This window comes from Lactuca serriola, chromosome 7 (assembly GCF_051521515.1).
Source record: "Lactuca serriola cultivar US96UC23 chromosome 7, Lser_US96UC23_V15, whole genome shotgun sequence".
NCBI lineage: Eukaryota > Viridiplantae > Streptophyta > Magnoliopsida > Asterales > Asteraceae > Lactuca > Lactuca serriola.
In genome coordinates this window covers 171097513-171117292 of record NC_136414.1, presented here as the reverse complement: position 1 = coordinate 171117292, position 19780 = coordinate 171097513, and the positions used below count along the sequence as shown (strand labels likewise).

Sequence of the window (19780 nt, the reverse complement as noted above, 5' to 3'; positions counted from 1 at the left end):
CTCAATTTCAAAGACATCAACCGACTTGTCACTGGAGGTCACGTTAGGGGTCTTCCATTGCTCAAGTTTGACAGAGAGCATTTGTGTGCTGCATGCGAAATGGGAAAGCATAGTCGTCAAAGTCACCCATCCATAATTAACACAAAAGTTGTTGAACCACTCGAATTGCTTCATATCGATTTGTGTGGTCCTTCATCTATTGAAAGCATCGGTGGTAGCAAGTACATTCTTGTTATCGTTGATGACTTCTCTCGATTTACATGGGTGTTCTTTCTAAAGCTCAAATCTGAAGCGACTCAAAAGCTGAAAGTGTTTATCAAGCAAATTGAAGTCCAGCTCAAGAAGGTCGTTCGAAACATCAGGAGCGACAATGGTCTAGAATTCAAGAACAGGGAGTTTGAAGAGTTTCTTGCAGAAAAGGGAATTAGTCATAATTTCTCAGCTCCCTACACACCACAGCAGAACGGGATAGTCGAAAGACGAAACCGATCTCTGTGTGAAGCTGCCCGAACTATGTTAAGTTTCGCTTCCTTACCTCTTTATTTTTGGGCTGACGCTATTTCTGCTGCTTGTTATACACAAAACAGGTCCTATCTCAACAAGCGATTCACGCTCACACCATATGAGATATTAAACAACAGAAAGCCCAATGTGAAATTTTTCCACGTTTTTGGCTCAAGGTGTTTCATCTTTAACTCTAAAGAACACCGCAACAAGTTTGACGTCAAAGCTGACGAGGGAATCTTTCTGGGTTACTCACTCACATCCAAGGCGTATAGGGTCCTAAACAAACGATCAAGAAGGATTGAAGAGACATACTATGTGACCTTCGACGACAACTACGTCAAGAAGCTACAGGCCATAGATGACACTGCCGGGGAAATATTTCCTCAAACTGGCCAAGTCACAGTCTCAATCGCCAATTTGTACGAGAAATTTCTGGAACTCTTTGACGAACCGGAAAAAGCTTCTCTCTCCGAAGCAGGTGCAGCTGACAACAAGATAGATCATATGAAGCAGATTGTCGAAGATGCTGCAAGAAGAATGCATGAAGGAGAATCGCCCACTGATGACTCTCCAACCAACAATGCTTCAGTCGAGGGGGAGCCAAGTTCTCATGTCGAGGGGGAGCAAAGCTCTACCACTTCACCCAAAGGTCCTTCACCAACCGAAGGTACCTCTCCAACCGAAGGTGCCCCTCCAAACGAAGGTGCTTCAATGCCTGAAACTCCAGCACCACAAGAAACCCCTGAAACTCATGTTTCTCAAGACTCATCAATTGAGGGGGAGCATGATGATATGACGCTTGATGACGATAGCCAATCTGAGCCCGAAGAGATGATCAATGCTGAACTAGATCCAAGACCCGAATTACCCTCCTCTTACAAAATGGACCAGAGATCATCCTATCTCTCAAGTAGTTGGTGATGTATCTGATACGGTCTTGACCCGATCTCAACTGAAGGCAAAACAGACTTCTTTGTTCTCAAAGGTAGAGTTTTGTATGTTTAACTCATTCGTATCAAAAGTTGAACCGAAGACAGTGAACACTACCCTCGATCACTCTGATTGGGTTCAAGCAATGCAAGACGAACTGAACGAGTTCGAAAGGAACAAAGTCTGGCGCCTCATTCCAACTCCTCCAGATGCTTCGGTTGTTGGTCTTAAATGGGTTTTTAGAAACAAAATGGACAAGGAAGGTAATGTCATAAGGAACAAGGCTCGTCTGGTTGTCAAGGGATACTGTCAGGAGGAAGGGATAGATTACGAAGAGACGTTCACTCCAGTAGCTAGGCTAGAATCAGTTAGAATATTTCTGGCCTATGCTGCTCACAAAAACTTTGAGGTCTTTCAAATGGACGTCAAGTGTGCATTTCTCAATGGAGAACTTGAAGAAACTGTGTATGTGGAGCAACCTCCTGGGTTCGTGAACGAAAAGTATCCAAATCATTGCTATATTCTGGATAAAGCAGTGTACGGCCTCAAACAAGCTCCGAGAGCCTGGTATGAAACGCTTACAAAATTTTTAAAGATGTCCAAATTCAAACAAGGTTCGGTTTACCCAACCTTCTTTCGCAAAAAGGAAGGTAACCACCTTATGATAGTTCAAATTTATGTCGATGACATCATCTTTGGCTCTACGAATCCCAGCTTAACAGCTGAATTCAGAAAGTTGATGGAGACTAAGTTTGAAATGAGCTCAATGGGTCCTATTAATTTTTTCCTTGGTTTAAATATAAGACAGGGACCCGAAGGCATCTTTATCAATCAGGAAGCTTACACAAAGACTCTCCTAGCAAAGTTTGGCATGATGGGAGACTCAAAAGTCAAAGTCCCAATGGCATTCGGCACCAAGCTTACCCCTTCTCTAGACAAACCGGCTGTCGACATCACGCTTTATCGTCAAATGATAGGCTCACTGATGTATCTAACTGCTAGCAGGCTTGATATCATGTTTTCTGTGTGTTATTGTGCTCGATTTCAGGCTAACCCACGCGAACCTCACATGCTGGCAGTGAAGAACATCCTACGCTATCTCAAGCGAACCGCCTCCTTAGGTCTATGGTATCCATCCAATTCAGGCTTCTTCGTTCAAGCCTATTCTGATGCTGACCTCGGAGGATGTGGACTCGACCGCAAAAGCACAACTGGTGGCTGTCAATTTCTTGATGGGAAGTTGGTCAGCTGGCAATCCAAGAAACAAACTTGTGTGTCGCTGTCTACTGCTGAAGCGGAATACATTGCCGCTGCATCTTGCACATCACAAGTGATTTGGATCCAGAGTCAACTTCGAGACTATGGACTCAATATGAAGAAGATCCCACTATATTGTGACTCTGAAAGTGCAATTAGGATCTGTCATAACCCAGTGCAACACTCTAAAACCAAACACATAGCACTGAGGTATCACTTCATCAAAGATCATGTGGAAGATGGAAATGTCGAAGTTCACTTCGTAAGAACCACTGATCAACTGGCTGATGTCTTTACCAAAGCTCTTCCTGAAGCATCATTCAATAAAATATTGCAAGGGCTAGGTATGATGGAATCAGCGTCAGTACCTCACACTACCTCTCAAACTCAACCGTAAGAAGCGAAACCAACCGAACGTTCGGGTTCGGTTCAACCATTTCACTCGCTCATTACTTCAAAGGTAGTTTTTATGTGTTGTATATTTCTTGTTAAAAATTTGTTTTTCTTTATGTAAAAAGTTTTTTTTTTTTTCATATTGCATATCTAAACTCTTCGGTTTTTCAAAATTTTCAAGAACCGAAACCAACCGAAGGTTCGGGTTCGGTTTTTCAAAATTTTCAAGAACCGGAACCAACCGAAGGTTCGGGTTCGGTTTTTCAAAATTTTCCTGAACCGAAACCAACCGAACGTTCGGGTTCGGTTTTTCATTTTTTTCCAGAGTTTTTTTTTGGGTCTTATTTTTATTTTAACTCTTACTTTTTTATTTTTATCTATTACTGTTTTATTTTTTTATTATAAATTTCAAAAACTGCAAAAATATTTTATTTATTTGTGTGCTCATTCGTTTATGGGGATCTATTTGATGACTTACTTAAGTGTCCCTAGAAGCATGCTGCTGTATGTGTCCCAAGCCTCATAAGATTTTGAATAATAGCCTTCATGACCTGGTATACACAAACCTTGTCTTCCCAATAAGGCTAACTCATTTATTCTAATCGTGAGCTACCTCACTCTTTTCTCACATGAGTTCAGAGTCTCCTGCTTGGTCCTTTTGTTCGCAGCAGAGGTACTATGTCTTCTTTCACCATCCCCATTACACTTCTCCATAACATTCGTTTCATCACTGTAACCCTTGAGACTCTCAGAAACTACCACTGAGGTTTATGGTTACACAACATCTGTGTTTATGATCTTAGCTTCGTGCCACTACGAGCTGAGTGAAACCCAAAATTCAACACCAACGAATTGACGGTGACCAATTAACTTGATCAAGTTTTCACCAATGAATTGACGAATGTACCTTCATGAAATCTCAATTTTTTTTTGCGTGATTCCAATGAAATTGTTACACACCATAACATTTCTTCCCATGGGATCCAGTTTTAAATTTTTATCTGAGATTTCATATTTATCCAACCCACTACAAAATCAACTCAAACCTACTTGTTCAACAGACTACACTGGTTTCACAGGTACTTTGTTCACATTCGTTCTTATATCAAGAATTGCATTGTTGAATCAAAGCGAAACCACCATTAATTAGCCTAATTAAAAGAAGCCTTTCAACATTTCTTAATAAATGTTTGATCGTACTTCAACGGGATTCCACATTAACACTTTGAGGTTCTTCTGGACCTTGAAGGAAGAGATTCGTGCCCGGGATCATCAGTTTCGTGTCATTATTGACATCACAGATTATCCTAAAAAGAGTTGCTTTATTTCTTTTTTCTTTTACACTCTTTGCACGAAAATCCAAGATTTTCCAAAATTCCGTTACTAATTATTTTACAGGCTGGATATTTACTGGATGGTTACACATGAAGTTGTGGTCAAAAATTAGACACGTGGATCATTAATTGGAAACAGCCGTTTAAAAGGGGATAAGACAAAAAGATGCTGACTCGGCTGGAGTTAAAAGGATAGAAATTCAAACGACGGTAAAAAGGAGGGCGCGTGAATTTGAAACGGCCGCGCTTTTTCTGACACTTGAGGACGCGTGTGCAATGTCGAAGCGTCATATCTCTGAAGTTACAGGCGCGTGTGGAAATGGAAACGATTTCTCTCTCTGAACCGGCGCTTACTGGGCGGCGTGATCCTAGGAATCTGACACTCTCTCTCCTACGTGATCATCGCACGTCCCAACTGTCACCAATCAGTCACTCCAAAAACACCCGTTTCGTATTTCCATAAGAGATTTGAAACGATCTTTCTCTCTCCTATCACCTACTATAAAAACCCATCAACACCACCTTTTACCTCTTTACTGCCCCATAATTTCCAAAGCAAAAATACTTCCAAACTCTCTCCCGGTTATCTTCTTCTCCAAACCTGCAACAATGGCTGAATCCTCTTCCGTCCATGCTACTTCTCAGATTCTTCCCATCAGACCTCAACAATGCCTCGTCATTGATCTGAACCCACTGGCCTATGATCCCTACATGTCGCCGGTTATCGAATGCCTCAAGTACTCCCAGCTTGCTCAGGCATTGTCCAGAATTGAAACGGTGCCACTGGTGGCTCTATCTCAGGTCTATGCGACGGCCTACTACGACAAGGGCGTCGACCGGGTATTCTTTGAAGTGGGAGATCACAAGACTTCCATTTCTCGCCCCCGTTTCTGCACGTTGTTAGGGTTTGCCACTGACTCATCGCGAGTTAACCCGGAGATGATTCCGGTTGGAATGTTCTACAACATGTTCTACAACATGGGCTACATGGAAGTTCTCACCTCCGTCGCCAGGTTCAAGAAGTCATGCCTACCGCCCCAGTGGAATGGGTTATTTACAGTTCTCTTCAAGGGACTGTCAGAGAGGAGCTCAGGATCTGACGGTGCAAGTCGTCTTTTTCTTTCTATCATGTACGGAGTGTATAATGGGATAAACCTGGATTATGGGTTTGTCCTCTGGCAACAGCTGCTTCAGATCCCTACATGTCGCCGGTTATCGAATGCCTCAAGTACTCCCAGCTTGCTCAGGCATTGTCCAGAATTGAAACGGTGCCACTGGTGGCTCTATCTCAGGTCTATGCGACGGCCTACTACGACAAGGGCGTCGACCGGGTATTCTTTGAAGTGGGAGATCACAAGACTTCCATTTCTCGCCCCCGTTTCTGCACGTTGTTAGGGTTTGCCACTGACTCATCGCGAGTTAACCCGGAGATGATTCCGGTTGGAATGTTCTACAACATGTTCTACAACATGGGCTACATGGAAGTTCTCACCTCCGTCGCCAGGTTCAAGAAGTCATGCCTACCGCCCCAGTGGAATGGGTTATTTACAGTTCTCTTCAAGGGACTGTCAGAGAGGAGCTCAGGATCTGACGGTGCAAGTCGTCTTTTTCTTTCTATCATGTACGGAGTGTATAATGGGATAAACCTGGATTATGGGTTTGTCCTCTGGCAACAGCTGCTTCAGAGCCTCTCTTCTACTTCTCGACACTCCGAGGTGTCGTTGGCCCGGTTCTGGATCTTGATCACAAGATGGGCTATGGACAGGTTTGATGTCCCAACTGCTGATGGTGCATCGATGTCTTCTATTGGTACGTTCCATACCAAGAAGATCATCGTCTCGGATGCATCAAAATTCTCCTTCATTGGCTCCATCCCGGAGACTATGTATGGAAGTGTGCCTTCAGACAGCAGTATGATCAAGGCGATCAAGGAGTTAGGGCCATCTGGTCCGAGGGAACTGACACCGGACATGCTGCGCTCGATTCATGATGCCGACAAACCGGTGGCCAGGGGTAAGAAGGCAGACAAGGGGAAGAAACCATCCAAAGCCCCAAAACCTTCTCCCAAGAAGCGTAAACAACCGAAGGTTGCTTCATCCCCACAACCGAAAAGGAGGAAGACCCAACAAAAGCGAAAGCTCGTCATTCCCTCCTCCTCAAGTGAATCCGAAGGTGGGAGTTCGGACTCTGAGGGCTCACAAGGAGTCGAATCTCCACAACGAGGCAACACACCCCCTCGGTCCCCAACCCCGGAGATGGAACTTCACCAATCCCCAGTTCCTTCCCCTCCACCCACAATACCTATTTCCATTCCCACCATAAACCCTACTATACCACCAACCTCATTTCCTATACCTCCACCCATATTCACCACATCAACCGAAACACCACCTGTAACCGAAACCCCTCCCGTAACCGAACCTCCACAAACTGAAACTCATATACCACCACCACCCGAAACTAACCCCCCACCCACTCAACCTGAACCAACCAAACCCACAACACCCCCAGCTTCACCACCACCTCAATCTCCAGAAGCCGCCTCCGATGGCGATGATCAATACCTTGGTGGTGATCACATGAACTTTGATTCGGTCTACTATAGTCCGTTTCAAGTTCAGAGTGATGAGGAGGATGATGCTCCAGTGACAAAGAAGCATCTCAAAGAGCTTCACGAGAAGGTCGATCTACTTCTCGCCTCCTCTTCCAACCAGCAGTCCTCTCTCTCTGAAGCTGCGCTTCAGAAGATAGTTGATGCCTTCTCCAGGGCTCAAGATGACTCAGTGGCCTCAGCTACTGCTGCGATAGACGCCTCCACCCGAGCTTGTGAGGCTGCGACCGAAAAAGTCGATAAACTATTCTCCGACGCTTCTGACCTGCTGAAGTCTCTGCAGGAAAGCGCCAATGCCACAAAGACAACTCTGGAACCGATTGTTCAGCAATTGGCCAAGTTCGTCTCGACGGAGTTGACTTCGTTCGCTACCCTCCGACAAAATCTCAGCGACAACAACTCGGCACTCCGTGCCTCCATCGATGCCCGTCTGGCAAAACTCCAAGAGGATCTTGCGGCAGAGAACTCTCTGATGGACGTTCTGGCAAGTAAAACAACTGCCCTAAAGGTCAAGAGCACGCAGCTTTCCAACTCCGAACAACAATTGGAAGCTCTTCGATCCGAGAGGGAAGTCATAAAGACGTGTGTTTCGGATGTCCACGCCGCTCTATCCAACATCCTGGAAGCACACGACCCCATCCTTAATCATTCGGTGAGGCGCACCCTCGCTGAAAAGCTCTCTCTGGCCATGGACCTCTTAAGCAAAATTGAAGGCCTTCCGAGTTTCGTGTCCATTCCGAAACAAGGGGGAGATGAGAAGAAAGGATCGAAACCACCTCCGTCCTCCAAAGCTACTCACACAACCGAACCACCTCCAACTGGTCATGCCTCGGGTTCGGGTGTGAAGAACAAGGGCAAACACATAGCAGAGGATGGAGATGAAGATGAAGATGAAGACAAGGAGACCATTGCGGACATGTTAAAAAGAAAGAACAGTCGCAATGCTGAAGACGATGCCAGTCGTGTGGCGCGTGAGGCTGAAGAAGCCGAACGAAAGCAAAAAGAAGCCCACGATCTCCTTGAGAGCCGAAAGTTGCTCTTCCCTACCTGGACTAGGGATCGTTTGATAAAAGAGGCCATAGAGACTCCAAGCATACTATGGCTCGAGCCGGTGATATCGTTCGACTGCAACAACACCATCGATTCGCAGTTGGATATGCCACTGACTCGAAAGGCGTTTATCTTCCACGCCTTCTCCAACATCTTTGAAGTCCCGCATCCGAACGATGAGCTTGACAGGGAGCTCATTGACTTCTACCTGGAGGCCGCTCGCCCTCAATACCTTACATGGAGCGCCCAGAAGATTGTCAATGTTCGGGTGATGAAGCCTTTTGCCGTGGGGAGATTCACAAACGTCAAGTTCAAGCTTATCCGAGGATCTGCAAGAACTGCTCACATGATCTCTCTGGCGGATCTGCCCAATCTGAACCCTCATGATTGGATAGTCTTGTACAATATCCTGCTGACAAACGAAGCCGAATATGGTCCCATCTTAGACCATGTCAAAAGGATGCTGGCATGCTATATCATGGAGGTGGCCCTAATGGATCAGGAGGTTGCCTCAGTTTTTAAGAAGAAACCGAAAGTCAAGCCTGTGGGATCGGCCAGTGATCTGAATCAGATGCAAATGGGCAAGATTGATTCAAGGCGAAACTCTGTGATGTTCACTAGAGCCGAAGGACAGAAATGTCTCTTCGCTTTAGCTGACAAACATCTTTACACTACAACTTGCTTGGAGCACATCTTATTCATCATCAAGCAGTGTAAAGACAATTCGGCTGATGATATCAAGTACTTCAATGATATGATCAATTGGTACATCCGGTTTAGACAGACCATCCTTTCCATAACCAAGTGTCTGTTTAGTACCGTGAAGAAGAAGGTACCAGCTTCAGCCGCCGGCCCAAGTAGAAAGTGAAGGTCTCGCTCCAAATTGACGCAAAGGGGGAGATTGTTGGGCTGAAAAGAGTTTTGATGTTGCGTCTTTTGGGCTCGTTAGATTAGCCTTTTATTCTCCGGTTTGGGCCTGTCCAACCGAGAGCCTTTTATGTATTGTATATAAGTTAAATGCTTGCATGCATATTAGGTTAAGATTCTAGAGATTATCGACATAGCGATTGATCAAGAGTACAATATTTTCCAGTAATCGTTCTTGTAATCTTCCAATCCTTTACAGTTGATGTTCTTAATCGAGATCTTCTAAGGATTTTATTTAATCATTCGACACGTTTGATTCAAGCTGTTTGTTCGTATTATTGCGTTTTTACTGTTTTAAATTCATATACTTGTTCAAGATCTAATCGATCTTCTTAGATTAAAAGTTGTTTTAATCCCATCAGATTGTACAACGGTGCTGGTTGTTTCCGTGTAACACATTTCCTCTTCATTCTTATCCATGGTGACTTATACCATATTGACATAACTTTTTGGCACTTATAACGCCTAAGAGGTGCTGGAGACGGTGTTTTGTATTCCTCCTGCAGAATCTCTTTTACATCCAATGATTTAATACACAGAGACAACTACTCAGGGTTGTCATTCAACGGCTGTTCCAAGGTGCATAAGACATAATTATGCTCCCATAAGTCATCGTCAATGTAGTATGTTTGTACTGTTCAATAATGTATACTTATAAACGTTACAAAAACACAATGATTATAAACAATTAAATAATTAAAAATGTACCTCCACCCCCTTCGAGGTGCCAACATCATCCCCAAGAGTCTTATTGATAAGTTTTAGAACCATGGTTAAAGTAGCGTCATGCTTTGCTAAATGCTAATCTTGTTACCTCAACTGCTCGCGACATTCACTAAGCTTACTTTTCAATTGACGAACCTTGTTTTGCAAGCCACTAATATATAATTCGGTCCTTGTCAGTGATGGGTCAATTATCCTGCTAACAAAATTATTAAATTATAAATAAACTTAAATCATAAAATAAATAAATATTTAAATAATAAAGTAACCATAGGTCGTTGATTTTTAAAAGCCGGTTACATTCAAGCTTTTTTAAATCCCTCATTTTTAACCATGCAAAAGCCCGAGGAATCACATCTGTTGTCGGGTACCAAACGGTCTGCTCACTGGAAAACTCTCAAGAATCTATATCTGAATGTTAGAAAACAAATAAATTGTTGGAACTTTAGCAAACAAAAAAAATAATAAAAGTTCATATACTTACCTTAAAAGCGTATAAAAACTCGTTAAAGGTGTAGGTCACTTTTTGAGGTTGTTTATCTTTCGATTCATCTGGATATATAAGCTTATCAACCTTATTGAATATAGTAAATAACTGTATGTACAATTGTTCCCAAAGTATCATCCCATATAGATATCTACCACTTAAAAAATCAGTTTAGAATTAAGTTTCTAAAAAAGACTAGTAACGATAAGTAATTATAATTAGTAATTATAAAATAAACGACATTATGGTTGTTGAATTCATCAATGTTGGATAGTAAAGAGAAATACTCTTCTATAACAGTCTGTTTAGGCAACCGCCCATTGAAACCCTTCTAATAGGTATAGAAGACATACACAGACTGCGTCCTCATCTGATAAATCATTAAGTGAATGTTTAAACACCTTCATAACATCGTCTAATTTGACCTAGAAGTTCCTCGGGACCATAGGAAAGGCATGGGAACGGAAGGCTATACCGAATGAAAAAACGGGAAAATAGTCACCAAACCGGAAGCTGGTGATGAGACAAAATTGTTTCTTCCTGAAAGACAGATCATAACTCCCAATCTCAAAAACCATTTCATCTACTTGGCTTCGGGGGTCGGTGACAACTTCGCGGAAAAACACATAATGTAGAAGTAAAGGACCCCCTTATACATTAGGAATGTCTAACCTACTCCCAAAACATGTATTCCATAAGATAGTCTAGTATTGGGGTTTGTCCTTAAATGTCAGAAGAATTTGCTCACCGATTTTGGGTTTACATAAGAGTGCAATTGATGCATCAAAAACCATGTCGTACTGCATAAATAAAAATGTGTTATCACTTCATCTCCAGATGGAAATGACCAATATTTTGGACTAGTTACGCACATGTTCCTCATGTTCCAGATGAGTTCATCGTGTTGTGGAACAGTTCCTCGTCTTCCGGAGGCTTCCAGAATGAACTTTTAAGATTTGGAACACAAAATTTTGATGTAAATCAACACTACCTAGACATCTAAACTACATTTAAGTTGGTCCTACAATAGTGGATTCTTTAATTTAAACTTTGGAACACTTCCCAAACTAAAATCCAAAATTCATAAAAAGCTTGAACTTCCACTTTACGATTATACCCTTGGGCTTCAAATCACAAACCGAACTCCTGGAACATCTAACCGACATTACCAACACCAAAAGGGTCTAAATCTATCTTTCCCAAAGTCCCTAAGCCTTATGATACCCGATCCTCGGGTCACGGCCCCAAATTAGGAAACATTTCGGAACAGGATGTTACAGTGATATCAGAGCTTTGAAATTTCAAATTAATGGTACATAATAAATGAAATCGAAACGAACAAAAAAAAATCAACAATCTGTTTCTCCAGGATGTGGCAAGTCTTCGACCACGACGTGAGATCTATATGGAATTTAAATTTTGGGATTTTCTTGTCTTATTCAAAAGATAAAATAATTATTATTTAATAAATTTTATTTTAAATGTCTAAAATCCGAATATGTTAACTAGATGATTGAGAATCCTAATTTGAATATGAAAGGAAGATTAAATAAGATAATTATCTTCTCTCCATATATCATAATAAATAGGAAAACAAACTTGGTTTCATAACTTAATAGCACTTAAAACTAACATTAAGAAAATTAAACAACAAAAGTTAGATTAAAACATTGAATTCATATCTTAAGAAAAGGAAAAACAATAGAAATAAAAATTGACATACTTGATGTAGATAAGATGGTGTTTCACCTGAGATCGAAGAGAAAGAGATTGAGATGAGTTGACGGTGTTTCACCGGAGCGATGAGGCAACAACAACGATGGGGGTTGTCAACGACATCAGCTCTAGTCCGTCAATCTCGTTAGGATTCATAGATTTAGAGGCATAAATCGTAGAACATAGATCTAGAGGTGTAAACTGTAGATTTGTTGCCGAAGATCGTAGATCTATAGCCGGAAATTATTGATCTGGATCAGAGCACTTTAGATATGATAACGTCATAGATGAAGTTGTAGGTCTAAGTTTTCATATAAGGTTTTTGAACAAGGGGTCGGGCAATAAAATTAGCGATGTTCAGGAGCTTCTTTGAAGAAGTTGATGTCGCCGAAGAAGGTAACGTCGCTGGAGTCAACATATTATCGCAGTAAAATTGTCATCTAAGCTTGCATTAATATGTAATAGATCAGACTAAGAAATAGAGAAGATAAAAAAAAAGTAAGGAGCTATGACATTGGCGGCATCGGTGTAACGCCCCGAATCTCAGGTAATAATTTAAATAAATGTTTTTGGATTTTGGCCCTACTCAATGAGTTGGTTGCCCTACTCGTCGAGTAGTAGCGGGATGGATTGCGAGTTGAGTGGCCTACTCGGTGAGTCCTTTGTTGGACTCGGCGAGTAGGATCTGGAAAGTGAAACCCTAATTCCCGGGGTCTGCACCCCTATTTAAAGAAGCTCAAGCCTCTTTCAGTTCCCTTACAGCCTCCTTTGCTCCTCTAACTCATGTGTGTATGTGTGCCCTTCGTGTATGAAGCTTGAGAGAAGATTTTTGGTGAAAAGTGTGGTGAATCAAGTGGTTTAGGCAAGGAGTTGGGAAGAGATCCGATTTCTTCTTCTGTGGACATCTCTTGGGAAGGTAATTAACCATTTCCCTCAGTTATTTCGGTTAGACCTCATCTTTGTATGAGTTCTAGGGTTTTAGAAAAGGGGATCATGTTGGTATGGCAATATATGGGCTAGATCTAAAGTTGTAACTTCAGATCTGGACCCTCTTTGTATATTTCAAACATAAAGTCCCAGCTTTAGTCGAGTTTAACATCCCCTTAGTCCATGAACACCCATTAAGAGCTTGATGTTGGCATTTGGAGCTTGTAAAGCCATGTATGCACGTAAAGTTTGCAACTTTACATGATAAGTAGGCCTAAGGAAGTTGGATCTGCGATTTGGGGCCTTGCCATGGCTTAAGGACGTCTGCATGTTAAAATGGCTGAAGGGACTCCGCGAATCATTTGAAGATGTGCATTGAACTCGACGAGTTGGATGAACAACTCGGTGAGTCATATGAAGGAAGCCGTGAACTTGACGAGTTGATCGAACAACTCGGCGAGTTAGTTGAAGATGGTCATGAAACTCGATGAGTTGAAGAACAACTCATTGGGTCGTATGATTTTTATCCAAGGATATGTTTGCGCGTATACCCGTCGAGTTGCAGGAAGGAAACTCGATGGATGGATTAAGATTTGAATGGAATTCGAAGGAACTCGACGAGTCACCCCGATGACTCGGCGAGTTGGAATGTACTTCAAGAACTCGGCGAGCAACCTAGTGTACTCGGCAAGTTGAGGTCAACATGGACTGTTGACCTTGACCAAGGACTTTGGCCTTGATCAGGGATTGACTAGTGGGTTATGGAGTGCCTTATAAGGCTAAAGACTTATGAGTATTTTATGCTATGGATATAGGTGGTGGAGTCGGTGACAAGTGATCCGATAGTTGGAGTTACCTTCCGAGCCGACATATGCAAGGTGAGTTATCCTCATTATATCGATAGGGTCTACGACACCAAGGCCGACCCTTCAGTTGTCATTGTTATAGTATGCTACATGTGATATGATCGGTTTGATCAAAATCAGGGTAGGCAGTATGTTATGCCTTTATGATCCGTAGGGATTGGTATGTTAGTGACCTGTTAGGTCAGTGCTCTAGTTACGAGAGAATGCTATAATGATCAGTGGGATAGGTATGCTTGATGTTTGTATATGCTAGTGGGTTATGGAGTGCCTTATAAGGCTAAAGACTTATGAGTATTTTATGCTATGGATATAGGTGGTGGAGCCGGTGACAAGTGATCCGATAGTTGGAGTTACCTTCCGAGCCGACATCTGCAAGGTGAGTTATCCTCATTATATCGATAGGGTCTACGGCACCAAGGCCGACCCTTCAGTTGTCATTGTTATAGTATGCTACATGTGATATGATCGGTTTGATCAAAATCAGGGTAGGCAGTATGTTATGCCTTTATGATCCGTAGGGATTGGTATGTTAGTGACCTGTTAGGTCAGTGCTCTAGTTACGAGAGAATGCTATAATGATCAGTGGGATAAGTATGCTTGATGTTTGTATATGCTAGTAAAAGATAATATGCGCACATGATTAATTACTTGTTGGTTGGGTTGAGGCGGTCCTGCTTTGTGCTGAAGGCCAACATACCCTATGAGTGGTCCGGGGAGACTGTAGGCCCACGTGGCGAACCAGTCATGTCGAAGGCTCGGGATAGATTCAGATAGACTGTAGGCCCAGTAGGGCGGACCAGTCAGGCCGATGGCCTAGTATGCATGTTGATCGATTGATTGTTATTGATATGGTTTCTGTCTGTGCGGTATTGGTATTTTGGGGGTAGCTCACTAAGCCCTCAGGCTTACAGTTTTCAGTTTATTGTTTCAGGTACTTCAGGGGATCAAGGGAAGGCGAAGGCGAGGCGGTACTGCTCCTCATCCTTACGATCTGTTTTCGGGACACTCTAACGATAAACGATTTGAGAATGTTTTGTAAAAACAATTACTATTTGTTTCTTTTGTTAATGTTAAAAGTTTAAAATTTGGCATAAATTTTATGGACGTTATATCGGTGTCGATTTCGATTCTGGCGAGGCGGAGGTGGGGCGGACATCAACGGCGACAAGAAGTGGTGTTAAGGTTGTGTTGGTGGGAGAGTTTGAGAGTAGTTGATTGTATCAAATCTAATAGATCTTATATAAATGAAAAAATATTGAAATTTTGATCTAAATGTTAGGTTTTAAAGTTAAAGGTCTCAAAATGGCAATTTTTCCCATATTGCTATAAAACCTTACAAAAAAATAAGACCTAGAATTGACGAATCTACCCTTAATAATAAGCTACAAATAATGATTCCCAGAGTTCCTAATCTTTTTTATTTCTCATTGATCATATATATATATATATATATATATATATATATATATATATATATATATATATACTAGGTGTAAGACTTATGTAATACACGAGTTTATTAAAAATAAAAATTTAATATAAAAATATAGCTTACATATATAGAACCTAAATAAAATGTGGATTTTAAATTTAAGAAAATTGAAAAATAAAAGAAAATGACAAGTGAAAAAAAATAATTCAAAAAAATCCTAAAGATGAATATGTCAAATTTAATGAGAACATGATATTTGGCAAAAATGATTTTTATTTATTAGGTTAGAAGATATATATATATATATATATATATATATATATATATATATATATATATATATTATATATATATATATATATATATATATATATATATATATATATATATATATATATATATATATATATAAAGCATACATACTTATGTCTTAAATACAATTTATTATGCATAATGTACAATAAAAATGAGCATCTCTTAACAAAATGTCTTAAAAACAACTTATCATGCTTCGTGTACAATAATTCAATGCATGCATACCTTCCCTCACATTTACCGTACTATTACAAAGCTTCTATCCTCCTACTTTACATAATTTACAGTCAATCTCTATTTTGCATAATGTTGGGAAGCATTGAAAAAAAGGACGGGTCAATAATTTGACACGGATTGCCAACTTGGGGTGTCATTCGGCCGTTGATCTAATACCACAAACCAATGAGCCATGCTCCCTGTTTATAACACAAAAAACACTAGCGCATAATCAATTTAAATTTGAAAATAAAAAATATGTTCCTCGACTCCCCTTCCCGGTTCTCTCGACAACCCTAATCACCGCCTCCATTGTTTACCTCTGCCACCGCCGCTACAATCGAGCTTCCATCTCTTCACCAGCACAGCCTAGCACCGGCCTCCACCTCTAGAAAGTAGTAGTCACCATAAACCCTAGATACCATGTATTCAGGATCCCACCACCGAGGTATGTCTCCGTTTACTTTTATTACAGACTCCCACACCTTACGATCTCTCTGATACATTCTCTGTCTCTTCGTTTTCGGTAAAGATTAAACGATTGTTGATTTTTTTCCTTATCGACGACCATGACATCACGACTGCTTTTCCTTAACGACGATCTTCACCATTCGGGTTTTATTTGCTTTCCATTTTGGTATTAGATTTCTTATTTGATTTGTATCTGCTTTCATTTTGTTTTTTGGTGTTTTGGTTTCGTATTTCATTTGTTCCAGACGAATCCACCAAACCGATGATGGCCATGACCGAAAAACTGCAGGTAAGTTGAGGTGGCATTCAATTATCAAGAAACCAATGGAAAGTTACCAAACTGCCCCTCTTGATTTAAGCGTGTTGTTGCTATATGTATGTGGATGTACATGGTTGGGTATTTGAGGTCTTATGTGTCTGAGTGGTTGTATGTAAAGGTGATTTTTGTTGTGTTAATTAAGGAATATTTGTTCATTTGGTGACAAGCATCACTGCCCTTATTCTGATGCATAATATGTAAAAAAGTTAGTCTTTCTTCATTTGTTAATCTGTTAGTAGCTTATAGTTTCAATTTTCTACGTTTCTCCGTATTTCTTTGTGGGTGGTTTGGTTGTTGATCTATACACATATCTGGAACTAAAATGCTTATTGGGAAAAATCAATGTAGTAACAAGTCACAACTGAATTATCTATTTTATTTTAGTGTTCATATATATGCAACAAGCCAAGACATTTACAGAGATGTATATCTTAAAACTCATCAAAAACACATTGATATTTGGATGTAAGGAGAGACTTATTATAGATTTTATGAAAGTCATTAGAAATATGTGTTTTCTTCCATGGGTTCCACAGATCTGCAGATTAATGACATTTTTCATCCATGCCATTTGAATTTTTTGTCCAGGGAGGAAGATATGAGACGAGACCGAGATTGAGATTACAAGCATGAAAATGTGTGACCATTTTTTTGATCGCTTCTATTTCTGAATACGTTCATTGTTTTCTTAAGTTTTCATCTTCAACGTTTTTGTGTTTTGGCTTAAGTTTTAGCATTTATGCATCTGAATGTGATATTAAATTCCTATAGAGTTGTCTACTTTTTATAAAGCGTGTAAATCATGGATGCATATAAAGAAACTTGCTAATCATGGATGCATATATAGAAATTGTTCTTAGTCTTGGTTGGATATTGATTATTAAATGAGTTCTTTTTGTGGCCAGTATATATTTTTTAAAATTTAATGTCAGTATGAGATTTTACATTTTGGATTAAATAAAGAATAAGTCTGTAATGATTTGAGTATTAAAGATTACATGGAAAATCAAGTTTGTAGTTATCGGTTGAAAATTCGAACATTTTAAATTCTAAACAAACGTAATATATGATTGTGTTTAGGTTGTAAGTGAATATATGACAAGATATAGGAACCATTAAAATAGAGTTTATGGGAAACAATTTATTAAAATCTTATTAAACGTTTTATTAAATCGTTATTATTTTAATTTATTCGCAATTTATAAAAAATATGGATTGTTTTTTTGAATGTAACGTTAATAAGTTAGATCATATTATATATTACATTTATTTTTATTATTATATAAAAGATTTAGTAAAACTTTAAAATAAAAGTATGAATGAATGTTATTAACTAATGACATAGGGTTGAGACTAGCTATTTTCCTTTAGGTTTTATTACCATCTTTCAAAATTATAACAATTATAAATAATATTTGAAAAAAATAATATTTTTATCTTTTTAAATGATACACTATATAAATTTTACAATTTCATATTTGCTTAAGTATTATATATAATGAGTCCATAAATGTATAAAAAAAGGTTATATATGACTTCTAATTAAGATGATACACTTCATTTTAATTTAAAATTAAAAGCAAAAGGATAAACAATATAATAATAACCTTTAAGTACAAATATTATTTTTTTAAATAATTATTGCTATAAATAATAAAAGTAAATACCAAATTTTTTTGTTAGATATAATGTTTCCAAAGTAAAACTAATCATTGAAAAAATTTAACCAAAAAGAAAAGTGTTCTTTAACTTTCACCATAAACCTTATATCTTACACTAAAACTTAAACCATAATAACTAAACTCTAAAACAAACATAAAGCATAATAACTTAAATCTAAAACATAAACCGTAAAACTAAAATCGGAACAAGGGTGGTGCCGATTTGGTTAGAGCACGCTCCAAATAGGATGAAATTCCCGGAGGTCTTGTGTTCGAATTACAGGAGGATCAAAAACCCCTATGTGACCACATTGGTTCACCCGTGATGATAACGCACCAAAAAGAACATAATCGCCGAACGAAACAACGTGCAATATTATTCTCCACCGCCGCATCGCGCGGGTACACTACTAGTATATATATATATATATATATATATATATATATATATATATATATATATATATAATTTGTGATGTAAAGGAAAAACGAAAGAATTAAAACAAGGCATTGAAAACGATATATTTTCGGACATAAGAGTTCAAAGATCTCTTATTTTACAATACATATTAAGTGCATACTTCCATCGAAAGAAGTATTGCTAGTTATTTGTTTTACATATAAGCACTACATAATGCATAACTGCATTGTGAAGCATCTTTTTAGTATATGACTGAAAAGATGGTTGTTTCTCGATGTTTCCATTAGTTTTGAGTTTGTTTGTAAGCAGTTGCCTCTGCACACGTCTTGCAACACTTGCACCCTCCTTTAATGTGGTAAGATTTACCATTACAACAACCATGCTTGCAACCTTTATGTCCAGGATCATATGGATCATATGAACCCTTTCCGGACTTAACACCTTTGTCATGCCTTCCACTACTACCGCCTATGATGTGTTCTCCATGTCCACCAGCCTTAGACTCACCTACAACATTAAGTGTTAATTAACTTGCAAGATTTATACACTTTTTTAAAATAAAACACGTAAGAGAGAAAAATTATTTACTGTAAGTGTTTTCAGTCAACGCCGTAGCTACAACCACTTAAGAGGTAATGTGAAGGACAACAACAAAAGTTAAAGTAAGAAGAAGGAAAGCTCTTGGATCCATTTTCACCTATTTATACAAAATGAAATATATGGAAGAGAGGTGTGGAAATTAGTGTGTTACACGTCTCTATTTATAGAGGTTTTATGAATGAAAAAATTATTTCTATGTCCTACTTCGTTTAGTGGTTGGGTGGTGAGGATTGGGTCTAAGATTAGGATACTATCTTTTTTTTCCTGCATGTGCCTGAATTTTATCACTTTTTTTAACAACAAGCAAGAAATATATTAAAAAGATAGGTAAATTACATGGATGGTCCCTGTCGTTTGGGGTAGTCTGCGTGGCTAGTCCCTACAAAGAATTTTTAACTCGAACGGTCCCTATTATATATTTTTATTGCGCGTTTGGTCCCTACCATACTTGAATTGACTGTTATACCCTTTTCTTATTTTATTTTATATTTTATTATTATTAATTTTAATTTAAAAAAGCATTAATTTTGAATCCCTACTCCATACCCCACCAATATCATGATTTGTCCAAGTTAAAAATTCTTTTTAGGGACTAACCATGCAGACTACCCCAAACC

General features: G+C 39.4%; 2 long non-coding RNA genes across 2 annotated transcripts; one reads left to right on the top strand and one right to left on the bottom strand.

The window, feature by feature from the left end:
* The first annotated feature begins 15849 nt into the window (after window positions 1–15849).
* LOC145062221 (uncharacterized) lies at window positions 15850–16701 on the top strand. The gene is made up of 2 exons (XR_013687485.1): window positions 15850–16139; window positions 16224–16701. It is a non-coding gene; the product is annotated as an uncharacterized LOC145062221 (long non-coding RNA).
* Window positions 16702–18639: 1938 nt separating this feature from the next.
* On the bottom strand, window positions 18640–19274 carry LOC145064896 (uncharacterized). The gene is made up of 2 exons (XR_013688132.1): window positions 19152–19274; window positions 18640–19070 (listed from the first exon to the last, which is right to left on the bottom strand). It is a non-coding gene; the product is annotated as an uncharacterized LOC145064896 (long non-coding RNA).
* Between the last annotated feature and the right edge of the window lie 506 nt (window positions 19275–19780).